Raw genomic sequence first — 24,086 nt, 5'->3', positions numbered from 1 at the left:
GACTATGACCTTTGAAAAAGACGGGGGCTGGTTTTCAATTTAATAACATTTCAACAGCAAATATATTTTAATGCCCACAGGACCATTCTCAAAGTTCACAAAATTGTTTGGGTAAGTGGGGGGAAGTGGCTAAAGGTTTATAAAAATAATTGCATTTTCTTCTCAGAGGTTTCAAATCTTTACTTGGACGCTTGAGTTTACTCTTCAGAGACTTAACTCTGCAAAATGCTGAGCATCCTCCGCTCCCATTCAGACTCTCCCTTAATTACAGGTTGATCAAATCCCCACTGAAGTCAATGGGATTGACTTGATCCAAATGTCCATTGAATGCAACAGGATTTGGAGCAGACCCTTAATGGTCACATATTCAGATAGTTTCCCCTGATGACATAAATGATCTTTAAAAAGGCATCTCTCCCAGGTTTTTACTGGATAAGCATGTCATCTGTATTGCCATCTTGGAAGTCTGGAACTCTTAATACATGCTAAATTACATCATCACCAGACCATAGCAATTTCACTGATGTCGCATCCTATTAGAGTTAAGGGGTATACTTCATCATCTCAGTGTCAAAATAACACATAAGAAAAGCAAGTTGAACTTACCCTATCAATAGAATAGCAGAGTATCAGCAGTGACTTGTAATTGATCAACAATTGTGTAAATATTGTCTTGTGAACACAAGTAGAACTGCTGCTCCTTTTTAATTTCTCCAAAAGTTCAGCAACACAGAGCATTTACTAAGTCACAATCCAATACGGTTGACAAAAAAGGTATGATTCTTATTAGTAAGACTCCTTTACTCTTTTCTCTCCTTTACTCTTATTCAGTGTAAAAGGGCCTTAAAATGGAGCTCTAAAACAATTTGCACAGTGGGGGTGGTGTGTGCCATTGAACCAATCTGTAAATCCTGTATATAATGGAAATCACTTCAAGCCAGAGGGTGCAGCCCAAGTTCCAGCACTTAAAATGAATGTAAGTGTAATGTTAGTCCCTTTTAAACAGCCAGAGTGGTATAAAGGGGCCTTAATATAAATAACAATCAGGGATACAGTCTCTCTGTGAAATCCTGACTCCAATTAGAGTTTTGCCATTGAAATCAATGGAGTCAAGATGTCATCCTCTGTCATCTATTTTCCCTCTCATATGCATTATGGAGTCAAGGATTTGCACTTCGGTATTTTCCAGGATCCAATACAAGCAGCTGATGTTTCTGCTTTGGGGAATAACACTTTGCACAAGAGCAACCTCTCAAACAATGACAAATAGAACTTGGCTTTCATTTATTCCTAGAATATTGTTTTTTTGAATAGAAAAATGTGTGCATCTTTTGTTTGTATTCGCAGGAAATAGGGCAGCAATAATATGTGCACAGATGCTTTTCAAACAGTAACACTGAGAGATCAAAGGTAAAACAGAAAATCATGAAACTGAAAAGCTGGGTTGCAAGACTATTGCATGATGCAAAATTGTAGAATGAAACCTTTTGCTTCCATATCATGTACTGTATTTATTTATATTATGGTGCTCTGCACTTAAAATAATATATCAGTCCTACAGAGAGAGTAAAGCAAACTGGACTTTATAGGCAATCTGCTATAGTTTCTAGAAGAAAGGTACCACAGCAGACAATAGGCATTTCACCAAGGTTTACTATGGATATATAAAAGCAGTGAGTCAGCGACCAGGGAGTGAGTCAGCAAACAGGGAGTTTTGAGAGGGAGTTTGGAAGGGAAGTGGGACAGGGCCAACGTATACTTCCCTTTCTTTATAGTTTAGTTTAAAGGTTTTAATCAAAGCTTCCTGGTTTAACTAAAAACCCCATCAATAACCTAGGAAGCTGTAGGAGAGAATGCTGGCAGAAGCCCAGCAGCAGAGTGGGGGCTATCCTGTTTGCACTCAGTGTAGCATGTATGATTACCTGCCGTATGGGCAGGTGGCATATATGTGCATTCGATGCAAGTAGCTCCTGGCCTTCAGAGACCGCATACGGGCTTTGGAGGCCAGGGTGACTGAACTGGAGGAGCTGAGGGAGGCAGAGAGGTATGTAGATGAGGCTTTCCCAGAAACTGTAGAATTGTCCCACCTGCAGTCAGACAGCCCCCGTGCTGTTAAGGAGGATGAAAGGCTCAGGGAAGGAGAGCAGTCAACGGGAGCAGAGGGAAACCTTCCCATAGTTGGGACCCTCCTTCCAGATGTTGGGGTATCCTCTCACACTGAGGTTACCTCTCCAGAGGAGGGAACTCCAGTCATTAGGAAAAGGCAGGTGTTAGTAATAGAAGATTTGATCATTAGAAATGTAGATAGCTGGGTTTGTGTGGCCAGACAGACTAACCCCATATCATCCATCTTATTTGCCTCTCTGAAGCACAGGGCAGAGAAGGAGCAATAATATCAGCATAGTCTATGCTGGCTCATCTGATCCTGAGAAGCTGAAACACAGATATGTGGATAGAGAGCAGCTAAGTCAATAAGCTGGCCTCGAGGCTGCGGCTGGCACCTATGTTGATTCGAACACCCTGGAAGAGGAATTTCCCACTGAGAAAACAATGTCCAGTACTTCAAAATTTAATCATCTCAAATCTCTCTTACAAGTGTAAATTAAGTTCACAACTCCCTTGTAAGAACTGGTCTCACAGCAGACAGACCAGCCCCATTTGGCATTACAGATAAGAAAGAGAAATACGTGACCCCATGAGTATAAAAGATGGGCCCAGCATACACTCACTTTGAGTGTCATTTTACCCTCTACCTGCTGGTCGGGTTAGGTGTTTGACCTCCCGAGGTTCTATGGGGACGCCCACCTCGTATTTTTGTCTTTCCTAGGAATTGAGGGACCGGCCCTGGCCTGACATGCTGGAGTCGAGAGGCACAGAAGGGGGTAAAAATGGTACCTGGATGTGGTCCTCTGTCTTAAGTGTACACATAGAAAGAGTAAGCTGTTACTTGGTACCATTATTTCTATTTTTCTATCTTTATCTTCTTTGTAACCATTTTTAAGATCTATATTTTGCTAATAGTTAAGAAATAGAACAATAGCCATTGCCTCAATAAACCTGTAACTGTTTAAGCTTTAACCTGACTCCTTCAGTTGCTGTAACAGAGCCAAGCACAATTTAAAAGAACTTCAGCCGGTCTAAAGGGACAGTTATAGGAAGAGCTTGGGCGTTTGGATCTGTGTCACTCCCAGGTGACAGGATCCACTGGGGCATCTTTCAGTCTTTCCTCAAGGCTGCCCGCTGCGAAGGAATTATGAAATTCTAGCAGCTGAAATCTAAGATGTAATAAGCTCTTCCTATATAACGGGGCGTCTGTTGGCCTGCTGGCCACCCTCTGCGATGGGACCCCGGTCCTAGCAGTAAAGGCACGGACGTTAAACCTTTTCTCGGAAACATACACACACACACTGCCCTGACCATCGGCTGACAGTTTGCAATTACCGGGAGAACCGTCTGGTGACTTGCCTGCCTGGTTCAAAGATTGCGGATCTCTCGAGGCATCTAGATAGACTTATGTGTAGTGCTGGGGAGGAGCCAGTGGTCATGGTACATGTAGGTACCAATGACATAGGGAAGGGTAAGCAGAGATGTCCTGGAGGCCAAATTTAGACTTCTAGGAAAGAGATGAAATCCAGGACCTCTATGGTAGCAGTCTCAGAAACACTTCCAGTTCTACACAAAGGGCCAGGTAAGCAGGCAGAGTCTCAATGTGTGGATGAGACGATAGTGTAGGGAGGAGGGCTTTAGATTTATAAAGAACTGGGAAAACTTTTGGGATATAGAGGAAGAAAGTGGATCCAGTGCACTTAACATTAAAAAGGTTGCAGAGCAGTTATTAAGCTAAGAGATGGGGGAAAGCCGATTGGTGCAGAGGAGCACGTGGATCGGACAGACATGTCTCTTAGAGGAGAGTTTGTTAATAGAGATTCTCTAGGTTTTAGTCAGGAGGAGAGGATAGAAGAGGATAAACTATGGGCCAGATCAGATGAAAAACATTCACATAAGAAAGAATCTGACATCAGAAAAGGGCAGACAAACAGTGACAAGTTTTTAAAGTGCTTATACACAAAAACTAGAGGTCTAAAAAATAAGATGGGTGAACGCAAGTGCCTCATGTTAAAGGAGGATACTGATATAATAGACATCACAGAAACCTAGTGGAGTGAGGATGGGACACAATCATTCCGGGGTACAAAATATATCGGAAGGACAGAACAGGCTGTGCGGGTGGGGGAGTGGCACTATATGAAAAAGGGAATTTAGAATCAAATTAAGTAAAAATCTTAAATGAATCAACATGTTCCATAGAATCGCTATGGATAGTAATTCCCTGCTCTAATAAGAATATAACCATAGGTATCTATTATCGACCACCTGATCAGAACCATAATAGTGACTATGAAATGCTAAGGGAGATTAGAGAGGCTATCAAAATAAAGAACTCAATAATAGTGGGGGATTTCAACTATCCCCATATTGACTGGGTACATGTCACCTCAGGACGAGATGGAGACACAAAATTTCTTGATACCTTAAACGACTGCTTCTTGGAGCAGCTGGTACAGGAACCCACAAGAGGAGAGGCAATTCTCGATTTAGTCCTGAGTGGCGTGCAGGATCTGGTCCAAGAGGTAACTATAACAGAATTGTTTGGAAATAGTGACCATAATATAATAACATTTAACATTCCTGTGATGGGAAGAACACCTCAACAGCCTAACACTGGCGTTTAATTTCAAAAAGGGGAACTATGCAAAAATGAGGAGGCTAGTTAAACAGAAATTAAAAGGTACAGTGACTAAAGTAAATTCCCTGCAACCTGCATGGACACTTTTGAAAGACACCATAATAGAGGCCCAACTTAAATGTATACCCCAAATTAAAAAAACAAAATAAAAGAACTAAAAAAGAGCCATCGTGGCTTAACCATGTAAAAGAAGCAGTGAGAGATAAAAAGATATCTTTTAAAAAATGGAAGTCAAATCCTAGTGAAGTAAATAGAAAGGAGCATAAACACTGCCAAATTAAGTGTAAAAATGTAATAAGAAATGCCAAAAAAGAGTTTGAAGAACAGCTAGCCAAAAACTCAAAAGGTAATAAAGTATTTAAGTACATCAGAAGCAGGAAGCCTGCTAAACAACCAATGAGGCCCCTGGACGATCAAAATACGAAAGGAGCACTTAAAGATAATAAAGTCATTGCGGAGAAACTAAATGAATTCTTTGCTTCAGTCTTCACAGCTGAGGATGTTAGGGAGATTCCCAAACCTGACCCGTCCTTTGTAGGTAACAAATCTGAGGACTTGTCACAGACTGAAGTGTCATTAGAGGTGGTTTTGGAATTAATTAATAAACTTAACAGTCACAAGTCATCGGGACCAGATGGCATTCACCCAAGAATTCTAAAAGAACTCAAATGTAAAATTGCAGAACTATTAACTATGGTTTGTAAGCTATCCTTTAAATCAGCTTCTGTACCAAATGACTGGAAGATAGCTAATGTAACGCCAATATTTAAAAAGGTTTTTAGAGATGATCCTGGCAATTACAGACCAGTAAGTCTAATGTCAGTACTGGGCAAATTAGTTGAAACACAGTAAAGAATAAAATAGACACATAGAAGAACATAATTTGTTGGGCAAAAGTTAACATGATTTCTGTAAAGGGAAATCATGTCTTACTAATCTACGAGAGTTCTTTGAAGGGGTCAACAAACAAGGGGAATCCAGTAGACATAGCATACTTATATTTCCAGAAAGCCTTTGACAAGGCTCTTACATGAATTAAGTTGTCATGGGATAACAGGTAAGATCCTTTCATGGACTGAGAACTGGTTAAAAGACAGGAAACAAAGGGTAGGAATTAATGGAAAACTTTGAGAATGGAGAGAGGTAACTAGTGGTGTTCCCCAAAGGGTCAGTCCTAGGACCAATCCTATTCAACTTATTCATAAATGATGTGGAGAAAGGGGTAAACAGTGAGGTGGCAAAGTTTGCAGACGATACTAAACTGCTGAAGGTAGTTAAAACCAAAACAGACTGTGAAGAACTTCAAAAAGATCTCACAAAACTAAGTGACTGGGCAACAAAACGGCAAATGAAATTTAATGAGGATAAATGTAAAGTAATGCACATTGGAAAAAACAACCCCAACTATACATATAATATGATGGGGGCTTATTTAGCTAAAACTAATCAGGAAAGAGATCTTGGAGTAATCGTGGATAGTTCTCTGAAGACGTACACGCAGTGTGCAGCAGCAATCAAAAAAGCAAACAGGACGTTAGAAAACATTAAAAAAGGGATAGAGAATAAGATGGAGAATATCTTATTGCCCTTATATAAATCCATGGTACGCCCACATCTTGAATACTGCATACAGACGTGGTCTCCTCATCTCAAAGAAAATATACTGACATTAGAAAAGGCTCAGAGAAGGGCAACTAAAATGATTAGGGGTTTGGAATGGGTCCCATATGAGGAGAGATTAAAGAGACTAGGATTTTTCACCTTGGAAAAGAGAAGACTAAGGGGGGGATATGATAGAGGTCTATAAAATCATGAGTGGTGTGAAGAAAGTGAATAAAAAAAAGTTATTTACTTGTTCCCATAATATAAGAACTAGGGGCCACCAAATGAAACTAATGGGCAGCAGGTTTAAAACAAATAAAAGGAAGTTCTTCACACAGCTCATAGTCAATCTGTGGAACTCCTTGCCTAAGGAGATCGTGAAGGCTAGGACTATAACAGGGCTTAAAAGAGAAGTAGATAAATTCATGGAGATTAAGTCCATTAATTGCTATTAGCCATTATGGCTAAGGAATGGTATCCCTAGCCTCTATCTTTCAGAGGGTGGAGATGGATGGCAGGAGAGAGATCACTTGATCATTACCTGTTTGGTTCACGCCCTCTGGGACACCTGGCATTGGCCACTGTCGGCAGACAGGATACTGGGCTGGATGGACCTTTGGTCTGACCCAGTATGACCATTCTTATGTTCTTATGGATACATTCAGATTAAAAGAACTAGCAAAACCTTCTTTATTAGTGCCATCTACCTTTTGTCAGCTGACTCTCTGGGCAATGGCCTGAGACATCAGCCACACACCTTTACCATCTTGATGAGATACAATCTTTATATTAATGGACCTCTTTCCTCCATCCACAAGACATGCTCAGGCTGCCACCTTCCACAATAACATATATATAGAACTAGCACACAGACACCTTCCTCAGTGCACCGAGTGTGTGGGGAACATTTGTCACGGCCTTTCCGTACCTACCTCTATGTCCATTCAGCCCCATTGGTGCAAAGACCCACACGTTGGCTCTCCACACCAAGATCAGTTTCAGCAAATATTGTCACACACCAGTGCATCAGCCATTTTTATGACGACATCACATCGCTACGGAATGGTGGGAGCTGAGCAACCCTTTTTTCTTGCTCTGAGTCTAACTTGAATATTCTTCCCGCACGTTCAACACATCACATATTTGTATGTGAGAAAGGGACAGCAATAATGACAAGCGCAATCTCTTGAAGGCAGTCTGAGTGCTTCAAATAAAATTGTTAGCTCTAATTATTCATCTCATTAACCATTTACCAGAGGAAATGCAGGCACTGGGGAGAGCATAAATAGAAGTGAAAGAGGTCTCCAGTGCAAGCCTCATAAGCACTAAATTATCTATGCATATAGGGATAATTATAAAATTGATCCTTGTGGGGGAAAAAAATTTGTTTCTGTTTATACAGGCCCAAAAGGAACACAAATGGCTGAAAATGTGTTTTACCCCTATTCAATTTGAAAATTGTGTTTTTGCTTAGTTTTCAAGTCCACTGTCTCTTCATTCCATACAAGAATAAGTCAATGTAAGAGTAGACACACACTCACACGCATTCATTCCATGTAATATGTTTGGGGTATATCCCCAGCTGATTTAAAATGTCATCGCTCACCAGAAGGCAACGCAGATATGACAACTGATGTCAGCAGAGGCTCTGCCCCTAAATATTGGCAATACTCAACTTTGCTACAGTTGCTCATCAAATACTTGAAATTCTGTTTGATGTTTTAAATCATCCGTAAGAGTGGTTTATAGTTCAAATGCTCCCTTGTCACAGACCCTTAACGATTTGTGATGGCCTGCAGCTGAAGCCACTTAATTTTAAACTTTATACTAATTTTGAATCCTTATAATATCAATTGTATAAAGAGGATTTCAAGGTAATTTTCTTACTTGTCAAGTTTTTTTTTATTATTATTAATTATTATTATTACTACTACTGCTTGGACCTCTCTTGTCTGGCACTCTCAGGACTTGATCAGTCCTGAATGAGGGGCTTTGCCAGACCAGGGGAGGTCCCTCCCATAATGGGTTATGCTGCCCTGCTGCCTCCAGTCTAGGGCTCCAGCCTGGCCCAGCTGCTGTTCTCCCCTCCCCCAGCTGCCACCAGAGCTGACGCTCTGGGGCTGGCGCTCCCTAGCACTGCTGAGTCAGGAACTCTGCAACCACCTAACTCAGCGGCTGAAGCCAGAGCACTGTAGCTAGGGCCAGGGCCAGAACTCTCCAGCTGCTGGAGCCAGAATGGAACCGGAGCCCTGGAGATGGGGCCAGAGCTCCCTGGCCACAGCTGGGCTGGAGCTTTCTGCCATACTGCCCATCTCCCCCCAAGGGTCTCCCAGCTGAGTCGCTTGTTTCCCATTACCATGCTCTTGCCCCACCATCAGACCTCCATGTTCATGGGCTTTGTAGTGCAGGAACATCCATGGATGTTGTCAGACCAGAAAGTCCTGATTGAGGGAGGTATAGATAATTGATATTGACCACAGTGCCTCAGAAACCCAGACATGGACGAAGATTTCATTTCATTTCAAAGGATAACTAGTCTATTTGCTTATTCCATGATAAAATGTGCTGGGTGGGGGGAGGAGGAAGAGAACTACCTGTACTATTGGTTTACTAGTGAACAGAAATTAAGCTTGAATATCTTTATCATCTTAATTTATCTATTTTAACTCTTATTTTTATGTACACACTTTCCTAAATAAATTCACCATCATACTTTTCCTAGTAAAAACAAAGCCTTGTTGTGCCGAACTTCTATTCTAACGTCCATATGATAAACAGGCAGGGGATAAAGGAAATTCATAGAATCGCCTTTATGAAGTGCCATCATTTTGATACCACAGAATCATAGAACATTAGGATTGGAAGGGACCTCAAGAGGTCATCTAGTCTAATCCTCTACTCAAAGCAGGACCAAGCCCAACTCACTCATTCCAGCCAGAGATTTGTTGAGCCTGGCCTTAAAAACCTGTAAGGATGGAGATTCTACCACTTCCCTAGATAACTCATTCACAGTAGTGAAATCGTTTTTGCTGATATCCAGTCTAGACATCCCACATTTCAACTTGAGACCACTGGTCCTTTTTCTGCCATCCTTCACCACCGAGAACAGATGAGCTTCAATCCTCTTTGGAACCCCTCCTTCAGGTAGTTGAAGGCTGCTATCAAACACACACATACACCTCACTTCTTTTCTACAGTCTAAATAAGACCAATTCCCTCAGCATCTCCTCATAAATCACGTGTCTCGGCTCCTTAATTTTTGTTGCCCTCCGCTGGGCTCTCTCCAATTTGTCCACATATTTTCTATAGTGGAGGGGCCCCAAACTAGATGCAATATTCCAGATGTGGCCAAACCAGTGCTGAATAGAGGGGAATAATAACTTTGCTTGATCTGCTGGCAATGCTCCTACTAATGCACCCAATACACCGTAAGTCTCCTTAGCAACAAGGGCACACAGTTGACTCCTATCCTGCTTCTCATTCACTGTAATCCCCAAGTCCTTTTCCACAAAGCTGCCACTTACCAATCCTCAGCCTATAGCAGCATATGAGATTCTTCCACCCTATGTGCAGGACTCTGCACTTGTCTTTGTTGAACCTTATCATATTGTTTTAGTCCCAATCCTCCAATTTGTCTAGGTTATTCTGGATCCTATTCCTACCCTTCACAGTATCCATCTCTGTGATAAATTTCACTTAGTGTGCAATTTGCATTTAATTTAGAGTTTATGACAACAAGGAGACTGATTTTTTTTTAAGTGCAATACATTCAATGCTTACATAGACACAAAATCCTTCAGGCAGTTTTCAGTAGTACAAGACCAGAAAGCAAGAATTATGTTTCAGTTTCGAAAAATTTCAGACCAGCTCTAGCTTTCAATCCATGTGACAGTATTCACATCCAAGCCCATTTCAACTAAGTTTGATAGTAAGCTCAAGAATTTGTTACTAAATTCTCTCCAAAACCCAAGTGCCATATTTACCACTTCAAATACTCATTTAATATCTCTCTCTCTCTCTCTCTAAATTTTAAAAAGCCACCACACACCAACCAGGTGAAATCTGTTCTTAAAAACTCCACACTGCTTAGTCACTTGAGTACTTTTATCCTCCAGCCTATTTTCTTCTTAATATTTTTCTCTTACTTTACTCCACCATTTTAGGTCACAATGTTGGATTGATAAGGAGGTAATTGTCAACATCGCTCTTCTTTATTTTATGAAAAGACCAATTCTGCAATTGGTTTGCACCAAATTTCTGGTACCTGTTCAGTACTTACAAATTTTACAGAGGCAAAGTACTTTGAAGTTTGTTGATTTCCTCACTATTCTAAATGCACATAATCCAGACTGGCTCTACTCAAACTACTGTGGCCATTGGTTTTAACAACAATTAACCCTTAGGAAACCCAGACTGAAGACAAATTTAAGAACGTGTGTGAACCAATTCTCACAGTAAACTTAATTAACCTTTTGAACGCCAGTTGGCAGGAATTTCAGATCTCACGTTACTGATCCACTTTCTGCTCTTATTTCAACTACTGTCCATAACCATATGTATTTGAAGCTTTGTAGAACTCCCTTTTCTTATGACAAAGGATAGCATGAAAGCAGGTACATTTGTTTTTTCAACATAAACATTGCTGGAACTATAGGAAGCTGCAGGGCAGAATCATCTCCATGGCAAACTAAAGGCTATTCATTCTTGGACTCCTAATGATGCAGTCAGGTGGAAGAAGTATTTTTGTGAAGAACAGTTTTCCCTATCCACATGACAGTGGCATGATCTCACCTGCAAAGTGGGCAGTAAAATGCAATAGATAGCAAAGAAATATTAAGGCAATACGCATTGACTTCTACATGCTGGACAATTTGCATCTCCAGTCCTTTTACAGAAGCAATATTTTAACTATTTTTGATCTTGTTCTTCATGAAATTGTGGGCAGCATTTCACAAAGAAGAGGGTGAGCCTGCTGGGTGAATGGCAGAAAACTTTCCAACTTGCATGTAGGTGTTAGGTCATATACGTCTGAGGAAGAGTTCAGCCCTTCTCAAATACTCACCCAGTCTTTTGGGGATCACTGGGAGTGACAAAACAGACCCTGAGGAAAACGTCCTTTCACAGCTCTCTTTCTAATACATTATATACTTTTCAGACACCTTTTCTGATTACAACTATAGCAGAAGCACAGAGATCAACTCATTCCCTAAAATAAGGTACTATGGTTTGGGACCTGCCTAAGGGGCTTTTTGTTGGATATGAGCTTGGTCTTTCTAGACAGCAATTGTCACTCTAAGATCAGCCCATTTTCCAGTCCTCTGATTGATTCCCCATGAATCTTCAAAAAATAATAATCAGTTAAGTAGATTATCTGACCAATAGAAAAAAATCTTACCCATTGCTTATGTTTACAACGTATCATTCTCCCCCAAACTTTATGAAAATTGGCTTATGAATATGAATATGCATAACTTGAAGATGCTTTTATGCAAAAAGCATTATGTAACATCAATTTTAACATTGCAATCTGCTGAAACCGTATATTCTATTTTTGTGCATGCATCATTCTGGGAGTTTGAAATATGAAGTGTGAATCTGGTTGTAATTCTAAATGTGCTAAAGAGGACCATGAAGGATACTTTAGGTTCTTAATGACTCTGTACTCAAACCAACAACCTGGTCTTTTTTGTCCAGAAAGACCAAACTGTGGCTTGACCACCTGATGCTAGAACCCATTTTGTATCTGGTACTTTTCCACTTGAAGTGAGAAAAGTTTGAATTCCTGATTTAGGCAAAAGTGGGGGTAGGGAAGAAACCAAATAATAGAAAGTTGTCATACACCAGAAGACCACTCCCGTCCCCTTGCCACCTACGATGCCTTCTGGAAACATCTTAGACTGAGCAGCAGGAAGCACTGGACCCAAGCTAGGAGGCTACTTAGCTTGTATATGGTATTTAGAAAAATTATTTAGGCTAAGAATGTGTATGAATAAAGTTTTAGTAGATAAGGGCTAACTAATGTTTTGTTTATTTAGTAATTTACTTTGATCTGACTCTTTTCACTTGCAATGATTTAAATCCTACTTTTTGTACTTAATAAAAACATTTGGTGGTTATTAGACCCAGTGTAAATAATTGGTATGGGGCAGTGAGGAGCAACCACTATGCACCTCTCTCTTTCATTGATAAAGAGGGTGAATTTAAAGTTTCTCTTTGTAAAAGTTTTGCACAGAGTAAGATGGATTTAGGTCCCTTTTGGGGGTTGGTTTTCTGAGCCCTTATAGCTGAGTTGGCCTAGAGCTGAACTGGTTCAGCATCTGCTTTGCTCTGCAGGTGGGGCAATTACCCCAACTCTATGCCTTGGTTTAGGGAGACCAGAACTTCTGTTCCAGCAGATCAGGGTGGTGGGGAGCCCCAGAAAACAGGAAGGTGGTCAACAGTGGGATGATCAGCATACCAGGTGACAACCCAAAGGATCTAGCCCATCACACAGATAGGAATTCTGAAAGATCTTCCTGATAATATCCATGGCTATGCACAATAATATATGTTATTACAAATATTGTGTAGTCACTATTACCACTTATTTGGGTGATATGAGAGTTCTACATTCATCTAGCATTTTGTGGGACAGTGGTACATGCTATCAAAGCAGTAAGTAGTCTTTGCACACTTTATTCACAGCCAGCTACCCTAAACATTAAAAATATTTAAAACTACACAAAAACCTTTTTGGCTGAAGAAGACCTTCAGTCTGGAGTTTGTCAAATAGTTGTATCAGTGTAAATCAAGTTTGCATTGCAAGAAGCTATTTCAGAAGCTCAATCTAAAACTTCAAATACAGGCAGTGGGCAAGATATTTCTTACTGGTTCAATAAACAACAGAAAGCATAGAAGCTGGCAAAGTCCATCCTGTCTGCTGGTGGAATTGGCAAAACAAACTATCAATCACTATATCCAATCTTAAATTCAGTAATTTTTCCAAAGATTTTACGGCTTTTCCAGCTGAACACTGTAGTCATCTTCATCAATAACACACAGCTGGTTTTTACTTGCAGCAGTCTGAAATTAAATTAAACTGGTTTGCCTTTGGAAATAATGGCCATTACAAATCGAATGCAGTTTGCACAGGGCACAGAATGGTCTGTTAGCACTTGATCAAGTGGAAACAGAGTATTTGGAGCCAAAACATTGTGGCTTGTCATGGAATTCATGGCTTTAATCCTTGAATCAACATGTCCATCCAAAATGAGAAAGTGAAAAAAAATGAGATTGAGCTTTTAGTCTGTGTAACTAACCAAAACGTGGCATGCCAACATCAAACTCTTTCTAGATCAAAGCCACTTTATTGCAAAGGGGTAAAATAAGACTTCGGTCAATGCACTGAGTTCCTCATATCCCCTAAGTGCTTTCTTTTGACACAAGTCAAAATAAATCACTATGGCACTGTAAGGAGATTATTGGAACTTAGGGCATTGTGCACAATTTAATGTGGCAGGAAATTATAGCAGTTATTAGGACTCTGGGAAAGCAAGTGCCAGCTCTTGCCAAGGCTGTCAGTTCTTAGCAAATGCCTGCAAACTCATAGCTGGAGATCAGACCAATTCACTTATATGTTAGTGTTGCTCAAAATAGATATTAATCTTATAAGTTGATATTTCATGTTTAGATTCTACAGAATGTTTCTAAGATGCTATTTGTTTCATCTGTATTCCACGCTATAAGGAAATATGCAAGTTTGCTTTTTAACTTAGAACAGTGGTCTCCAACCTTTTTACACTCAAGATCACTTTTTAAGTCTCAGAACAGGCAAAGATCTACCACCCTGCCCCTTCCTTGAAGCCCCGCCCTCTCTATTCTCCTGTCCATCACTTGCTATCCCCAGCCCTTATACACTCTGCTAAACAGTTTATTTTTAAATTATGCAATATATAAAATTAAAATCATGTTTATAGTTATGAAATAAATGGTCTGTTTTTAATTCATGCTATTTAAATGTCAAATGAAGCATTTACAATTATACATTTTGTTCTCTGCTATTTTGTAAATCTAAAATCAAGTATTGATAATTATATATTTTTTCTTCCAATAACAAAGTCTCGGTGTTATTATCAAAGTCAGTCTTATTGCCCCTGAGATCTACCGGTAGATCGCGATTTACTGGTTGGTGACCACAGACTTAGAAAATGTTTGCTCTAAACTTGTAAATTCAAATGGGAAGAACTATCAAAAACAAATGAACTCTCAAGGAACATCACAATACAAAGGATTAATGAACAGTCCTATTGTATCTTGCTACATGCAAGCAAGCTCATCCTATGGAGCTGGAGGATGAATGAAGGAAATAAAACAATGACAAGACAATTTTTCATCTCCTGGCTGTGTGTACTTTCACAGTGTCAGAGCCACTAAACTGAAGCCAGAGATACCCCTAGGCTGCCCTTCAAGAAATTTTGAATTAACAGAGCTCTGGTGTCATTCATAGGATAGATTGCAAGGAATCCGTGTATATATGTTGCTTGCTTTAACATGTTAATAACTATTATTTACTCTTCTTCCTAGTTAATAATTTTCTAGTTAGTTTATTACAGGATTGGCTGCATGCATTGTCTTTGGTATAAGATCTAGAGCAATATTTGATGTGGGGTAAATGACTGGTCTCTTGAGGATGGGAATAAACCTGAATGCATTGTGATTCTTTGTCATTTTTCACTAAGTCCACCTTGTCTGGGTGACATGATAAATGGTAGCGTCTAAGGGGACTGTCTGTGATTCTATGGTAAGATTGTTACAATAATCCAAGAGTTCACAATTGTCACTGGCTTGGTGAAATCTAATTACAGATCATACCATCGGCTTGGGTTGTCTGCGCAGAGGTAGACATTCTCAACTGTGAATCACTTCAGACAGTGTGACACTTGTATCCGAGGGGGGAGCAATGTAGCCTTTTATATGATTTTAAAAGTGTGGGGTTGGTAAGCCCCATCGCACAAGCATTTCTTAAGCCTAACGCCAGGTATGACTAAGCTAAAAACCTTGCAAGCGACAGCCGGTAGGTCTTGCCTTTCAGTCCTATCTACTTACCTACCGAATACATAATTATCTTTTTAACTATTGATACACCTTGTATTTCCACAGTCCTAAATTTAATCCTATTTAACATATGTTTATATATGACAAAACATGTCAATTATATTGCATAATAAATTAAACTAAAATCATCAGCTATAAACATCCAGGAGAGAATGATGAAGGAACTTTGTGTAATAATGAAAAAAAGAGGATTCATTTACTGGAGGAAAGTGGGAAGAGAAGATTCAGGATGCTCAAGGTAGACATAATACATTTTAACTAAATCCTTCAGACACAGGAGAATAGTGATTTCAGGTAACACTGTGCAAAATAAGAAAAATTAGGCTTATGTTTTTTCCTACTAGAGGACAATTTGCCTGTAAGAAATCTTACACAGATTGGCAAAACCAGCCACAGGTGATTTCAAAATTATTTTAAAAAGACTTAACAGGAAAACCAAGAGTACCAAAAGAAGCTGGATAGGATCTGAAATTTTCATGCTATCTTTCAAACTTTCATTTTCCTGTGTACAAATACACAGAACATAGTCTCCAGATAATGGTTCAACAAGTGCAGAGAACAAAATGTATGTTCTAGAGAAAGCCAGTCAAGCTTATGAAATTTGTCATTGAGGAAGATGCCAATTCAGGTTACAGCATACAGATGCCTGAATATTTTCTAACTAATTGACAAGGATCTGCACCTTTTTTCTATCCCTTTCTTGTATGCTCCAAAATTAGTTAATTGGGCAGATGAGCACAGCCAGAATTTTTAGTTGGAGAAATTTTGCATGTACCATGCAATGGGACTTTCCCTCATTCCAGCATATTTAGAGTGTGTTCAATTGCTAAAGCTGTGCTACCAAATTCATACACATTCTTGTAATTCCTCTTCTTGCTTCTAACACCAGGCCACAATCTTACTGCATTTATTCTAGGTTTACACTGGTCAATGGAGTTACCCCTGTTTAACATACTACAACTGAGATCAGCCACGTCTCAAAAAAAAAAATCCATTGTGGTATGAATAAAGCCCCTTGTTCATAGAAGATTAGTAATTTTGTGCACTTCCATTGCAAGCATTTTCCTCCCATCATGGAAGACAATCACTGCAATTTGCAACCCACTCAAATCTTTTTCTGATGTAACATACAAGTGCTGATTTGGAAGAATGCCTTTGCATTGTCGAAGTCTCATAGCATTTGCAATGGCTCCAGCGGCACTACATACAAATCATTTTGCATTAGTGTTACTCTATTCCAGAACTTTGAAACATTCACAATTGCCTCAGTTCCACTTTTCATTTCTGCCCCTACAACATGCAGAACATTTCTTCAAGGTGCTGAGAGCTCTGGACTCCAAAAAAATCCACTGGAATTCAGCCTTTCCTTCACAAGAGCTACTCAAGACACATCTCAATCGAGTCCTAATTTCCTATTGACCTCTGCTATAGATCCCTTACTCAACCATAATCTCTCCTCCTCACCCCACCCCCAAATGCCATGTTTCTTCATTAGCTATAACAATTCCTAAGTAAGACCCTGTGGCACCAACCATCTGATCTGTGTGAGGAGTGAATGCTTCTGCTGACATGGAGCTCCACAAGTGTCTACCTATGGAGGTTAGGTTGCTGGACCAGCACTTAACAGGGATGAAATGAAGAATTCATATGTAGTAAGTATTCCACATAGCCCATTAGTGCAGTGAACCTAAACTATGGTTTCTCTGTGCAATCTGCTTACATGGACATAAGGGCCTAGCAGGTATCGTGTTACCAAGCAACCTCACGTACTCCTCATTGACTCTGTTAGAAGACTGAGCTCAACTCATGAAAAACCCATTTTTATACCCTGAAAAATGCTTCATTTCTTCAGCCTGTACCTCTGAGAAGGGGATAGAGTGCCTCTGGGAGGCTCTGTCAAGCTTGCTCCTTTCTGGATGCAGTATTGCTGATTCTTTAAAAAGCCACACACAAAAAAGCAGTTTCCATGGTGCAATGCTTACATGTAGTCGCCCTCACATACTACACATTCTGTACTGCCACTGTGATGATTGAGAGTATTATTTTTCAGCCACTGGTCTAGGTAAACACAGTTCCAGAGACAGCACTATTGTATAAGTATTCTAATTCCCATTAGTGTTCCAGCGGTTACTTTTTCCTCCTTTACTGCTAATGGTGTAGAAAAAAATATTATCCAGCTGTGATGGACCAGGCAGGGTCTGGGCACCACTGAGGGAGTCAGCTCAGGCTGAATTGCCCAAAACCAGGGCTACTTACAGCTCTCGACTGGAGACCTTTCCCAAATAAGCCACAAGCCAGTGGCACAGAGCGCTTCAGCTGCGGATCTGGCCAGCGGGAAGCCTCATGAGCAAAACCTCTCAGATACTCCAGCTTTCCCTGTGCCACAATCAGCCCCAGGCCTTACACACAGGTGAGAGGTTATAAAACCCCATCTCACCAACTTCGACCAGATCCTCCCAGTCCCAAAGAACCAGTCACAGTCCCTGGTCAATTTACACTTTAGATCTCACCCACGAAAGCACGCTGAGCCAATCCTTTAGAATCTAAAATCTAAAGGTTTATTGATAAAAGAAAGAAAAGGTTGAGAGAAAGATTGTTAAGAAGAATACATTACATACATCAGTCACCAAGTTCTTGATGCTGGCTCTTAGCAAAGATGTTACAAACTGCTAGCTTAAAAGTCTCTGGTGTATATCTTGTATCAGGATGGGTCCGCATTCCTTCCCGGCTCTCTGTTCCTAACAAGGCTGCATCTGGAAGCAAGAGCAAGACTGAAGACAAGATAGAGAAGGCCTCATGGGATTTTTATATTCCTTGTGTCTCCCAAACTGGAGCCAGCCACATGATCAAGTGACCTATCTGTGTTTCACATGCCAGCAGCCATGAGGCACTTGACGGTCTGCAGGCTTCTAGACACATTCTTCAGGTGTGTATTGGCCATTCCCCAGAGCCATTGTCCATGGAGCAGTGCTAGTTAGCCCAGCTATTCACTGAGCAATCCTTCCTCACAATAGGCAGTGCAGGCCCATTGCTCCCTCCTAGACAGAGAACATTTACAGTATATGAACAGAGCCCATATTCATAACTTCACATATAAAAATCATATAAACACACAAGTAGCATACATAGAATCCGTAGCGTATAAGCTTCCATTTGACACCTCACATGGCCCATTTGGTACAGAATTTGAGGCAAACACCACCCATGGGTGCAACAGTGATCTGTCCACTCACTTTAAAACTCAGTGACACCAGCTTCTACTTTGGTCAGAACATAACCAGAAATATTATTTTTCATGCTGCCACTTCGAAAGCATCGGGGAAAGAATGAATTCTTGGCTTGACAGACTCTTCCAGGAAATATTTACCCATTTAAGTTAACATGCCATGTTAAACAAGTCTAACATTTATGAAGCTATTAGCCAGGATGGGTAGGAATGGTGTCCCTAGCCTCTGTTTTGCTAGAGGTGGATGACAGGGGAGGGATCACGTGAGAATTACCTGTTGTGATCCCTCCCTTTGGGGCATCTGGTATTGGCCACTGTTGGATAGGATACTGGGCTAGATGGACCTTTGGTCTGACCCAGCATGGCCGTTCTTATGAAGACATATTAAATACATGCACATGCACACAGACAAAGGCAAAGTTTATAAAAGAACAAGAGTCTCTCTGTTCAGAATGACAGGGCCAGAAGAGTGCTATAGAACAGCTTTAAGCAATTCTAACAGGCACAGCTGGCTGTGTGGATATAAGATTTGGAACGGCATTTTCAAATGCTTTCAGCATCGGCTTAACTGTGCTACTACAACGTGCACAGGGTGTCTTACCTTTCTCTTTAGTCACTGATAAGTGCTTTTTAAAACCTCTTCCCCCTCTCCTCCTTAAGGAATGAAGCAGGTTAACAAGACAGGTCTATTGTTTGGGGCACACAAGATCAGATGGCCAGTTTAGTTAGGGCTGAACATGCTGCTGTGACATCAGGACTCCATTTGGTATTACGTGTCATGTGAATTTAGTGTTTATGAAAGGTGATGAACTAAGAACGGAAGACAGAAATGCAGGCAAAAAGCATAGGCAAGCTGCTGTGGCAATATACATTTCCCTCTACTGCCATGCCACTGAGACTCAACCTCTGCTCAGTGCACAAGCCCAGGAGCTGAAGAAGTGGCTTATGTCCCCCTTCTCCTCAGCCATAAGAAGTGGCTTATGTCCCCCTTCTCCTCAGCCATGGACCTCCCTGTTGAGAATGCCACTTTCAGACACAACAAACTTATTTCAGAGAATGTCTACACCTCAACTGGCCCTAGAGACTCCAGACACATCACCAGCCTAAGCACCTACACTGCCATTAAACAAGGCCAAGCCTCACAAGCCCAAATCAGCTAGAACAGGCCCGCCATGGGTTATAATTGCAGTGTAGATGTACCCATACTCTACCTGTAGTAAACCCATGGTTTCCATGCAGACCTAGCCTACCCTTGTGTCTAGAGATGAAAGGCCCAGAATCAGTCACCAGTCCCCTGAGCCATCCACTCCCCACAAGGGCTGTTTTGTTTTTGGGTCTGATTTTGTTTAATCCCATCTCAGCAGGTGCTGGCGGATGGGATATTGCCCACCTCTTGCTTTCTCTGTTGTCCTTTGCAGACCAAGGGGGAAGAGTTTACCTGCCATTTCTAACTAGTTGATGAAATATGAAAAAAAATGAAGTAAAGAAACCAGTTTAGTGGGAAGAGAAATTCTTGTGTGGAGGGAAAAAAAACAACTTCCAGCTCTAGGAGCAGGTGGGTGGAAGGGAATTGTCCCTCCATTGGGAGCAGCAGGTTGCAATGTCATCTGTGCCAGGTCCTGCCCCACAGTTCCATTCAGACTCACCCACGCTCTATGGGCTTGGCTGCTATTTATGCCTCAGAGAATATTTTTTCTGCAAGCACAGCAACGGGAAAGGAGAATTGAATGAAGCAGCAGTAACCACTCCTGGCAGGAAACAAACTAGGACAGCAGTGTCATCGCAAAGTAGATAAGCTAGGCCGTTCAATTTCCATTTCTCCCTCCCTGTCTCCTCCACAAGGATTTGGCGGCACAAGGTGGAAACAAGCTGTTATCCCTCCACCACTTCAGGCAACAGTATTTGTATTTAAAAAGTAAGGTGGTATGGGAGCACCAGGAGAATAGCAAGGCAGCTACCACGAAAACATTTCACTGAAACCCCATTTAAACTAGTGTCAGCTAAGGCCCCGGAGGTTTTCAAAGGTAGCCAGAGAGGCTCTTTATCTTCTCCTCACATGGAGAACAGAAGCCACAGGCATAGTTTCTTTACAACATACACAAGGCCTCCCTGACCGGTGAATATACAGCTGAGGCATTCTTCATTCACTGCCTTTATTATATGCCTCAGGTGGATTCTATAAATGTTCCCCAATTGGAAAAGTCACTCTAAACACATTTATGATTTATAGCGCCCAAATGCCTGACTCAGGATCAGGGCGCTGTAGTGACAGACACTTTAGACACAAAATAAATGACAGCCCCTATCCTCCAGGATCTCACAATCTATATATGGAGACACAATAAGAAAGTTGTGGGAAGAACTGGAAGGGAAGGAAGTCAACAGCCGAATGCAACACCAGGCTACACATGAGGTAAATGTACAATTTGAAGGTTGTTTTTAAAGATAAACAAGCACAAATATTAATCAAACAACCAAGAGGGCACCTGCTTAGCCATTTCTTACGAAAAAGCTGTCAAAGTAATTTATGCAGCAGTTAACACTTAGCTATATTTGATTGTTGAGTAACTGAGAACTGACAAACAAACAAGTTATCTACATACGAGAAATTCTCCATTTGCAAATGGATTTTAATTTGAGATTACAAATATTGTCTCAAGTCCCCCTCAGAAAGAAACCCAAGTTAATAGATTAAATTTTAGCTATTACACTGTTTATGATGCATAGATGTATTGAAGAAGAGCTATTTCTGTTCCATATATGAGACAAAACAGCAATAGATACAGCCTGAATTTTAAAATATTTTATTTACTGTGCTTTATGATTTAGGAACCCCCTTACTATAGATTATCCTATTGGGCTGCTATCAAGTCATGATCTATCAAGTCTGCCTAAAATGCTCAGCATGGCAAGTACACTGAATCAGGGCAATAAATTGAGGTTATGGCCTTGCTGACAACATGAATAATATTCGCCCTGCTCCTACCGCAGAAAGAAGTGAACAAGGAAATATTTTCTATCTCCTCAAAACACCACAGACAAAGCACAGTACTTCCAGTCACTGGTTCCAGATGAATATTGCCATGCCTCATTTGCATACCTAATGAGCCGCCATTTTGCCCAAGGTGCTTTTGTGCAAGAAAGAGCAGTCTACGCTGCTCCTTCTTGTGCAAAAACCCCCTCTTGTGCAAGAGTCGTTCTGCCTGAAAATAAGCGGCAGAACAGCTCTTGTGAAAGAGCAAGTTTTTGTGCAAGAAGGAGCAGTGTAGACTCCTCCTTCTTGCACAAAAGCACCTTGCTCAAAAATGGCAGCTCATTAGGTTTGCCTCATTTGCATACTGTGCTTCATTTGCATATCTTCTTGCACAAGAATGTGCAATGTAGACGTAGCCTAAGAGTATACCTTGAAGTGCCATAGCTATTCCTGCTACTGCATTTTAAGTGCAGACTATCTTTGTTATTGAACATAATAGCAACCATACTGGGTCACACCAATGATTCTTCTAGACCAGCACCACGTCTTCTGACAAAGGCCTGAGGGGGCAGATGCTTCAAAGGGAATGGACAGAAGGGGGGCAACTATTAAGTGATCCATACTCTGTCATCCAGTCCCAGCATCTGGCAGGCAGAATCTTAAGGACGCCCACAGCTTGGAGTCCCTGACCATCTTGGCCAATAGGCATTGATGGACCTATTCTTCATTAACTTGTCTAATTCTTCTTTTAACCCAGTTATAGTTTTGGCCTTCATAAACATCCCCTAACAATGAGTTCCACAGGTTTACGGTGTTGTGTGAAGAAGTCCTTCATTTTGTTGTATTTAAACAGGCTGTTTATTAATTTCATTAGGTGACCTCTAGTTCTCGTGTTACATGAAGGGGTAAATAGCAACTTTCTCCATCTTAATCATGATTTTATAGACCTCCATCATAGTCCCTCTTAGTTGTGACTTTTCTAAACTAAATAGTTGCATTCTTTCAATCTCTCCTTGTATGGAAACTGTTCCATACACCTAATACTTTTCTTGTCCTTCCCTATACATTTTCTATTTCTATTTTGGAACTGCATGCACTGCATTCAAGGTGTGGACTTTGTGTACTACAGATTTATATCATGGCATTGTAATATTTATTGATTTATCTCTTTTCTAATGTTGCCAAATGTTCTCTTACTTTGACTGCTGCCACACACTGGCTACGTCTAGACTGGCATGATTTTCTGGAAATGCTTTTAACGGAAAAGTTTTTCGGAACAGAGCATCTAGATTGGCACGGATGCTTTTCTGCAAAAGCACTTTTTGCAGAAAAGCGTCCATGCCAATCTAGACGCGCTTTTCCGCAAAAAAGCCCCGATCGCCATTTTCACGATTGGGGCTTTTTTGGCGGAAATCAAATCCAAGCTGTCTACACTGGCCCTTTTGCACAAAAGGGACTTTTGCCCGAACAGGAGCAGCATAGTATTTCTGCAAGAACAGTGACAATCTTACATGAGATCATCGGTGTTCTTGCGGAAATTCAAGCGGCCAGTGTAGACAGCTGGCAAGTTTTTCCGGAAAAGCGGCTGATTTTCTGGAAAAACTGGCCAGTCTAGACACAGCCACTGAGTGAATGTTTTCAGAGAACTATCCTCGAGGACTCCAAGATCGAGAGGTAATAGCTAATTTAGACCTCATCATTTTGTATGTATAATAGAAGAACATAATCCCAACATGTCCTACTTTGCCCAGTCACACAGTTTTGTCAGATTCTTTGGTAACTCTTCAGTCTTCTTGTCACTGAGTAATTTTGTAACATGTGCAAAAGTTGCCACCTCATTGGCTACCCCTTTTTCCAAATCATTTGAGAGTATGTTGTACGCAACTGACCCAAGTACTGATCTCAGGGGGGCACTGCTATTCCTATCCATTGTCTCCTGTCTTTTAACCAGTTACTGATCTATGAGAACACCAATATGTTAAATGTTAATAACACATTTAAAGCTATATTTTTAAGTCAAAATGGTAGGAGAATAATTCTGGTGCAAATTATTAGTTTTCCTGCCAATTACTTGAAGAGTCGCAAGTTTGGAAAGCTGTAGCATTTTAGTGAGAAAATGGAATCAGACATAATAGCAAATCTGGGATTTTTGATTCAAGATAGGGTAACTAAGGCTCACAAATGTTTTATAACCCATCTGTTTTCCAATGATCAATTGCCAAACTAGACAAGTATAATCAATCTAATATGGGTTACGGCTATCCTCAAGTTACTTCAATACATGAGAAATCTAAACAATTACTCTGTGTACCATCCCTTGAGCCACATATTAATCCTTTTCCTATCATTTAACATACCTGGAAGAGGAAACCTTTCAGAAGTGCTACCTTTGATACTCTCTCCATGGATTTCTCTCTGAATTCTCAACTATGGTTTTGAAAATC

This window comes from Pelodiscus sinensis, chromosome 2 (assembly GCF_049634645.1).
Source record: "Pelodiscus sinensis isolate JC-2024 chromosome 2, ASM4963464v1, whole genome shotgun sequence".
Classification (NCBI taxonomy): Eukaryota; Metazoa; Chordata; order Testudines; family Trionychidae; genus Pelodiscus; species Pelodiscus sinensis.
Note: the sequence above shows the minus strand (reverse complement) of the source record.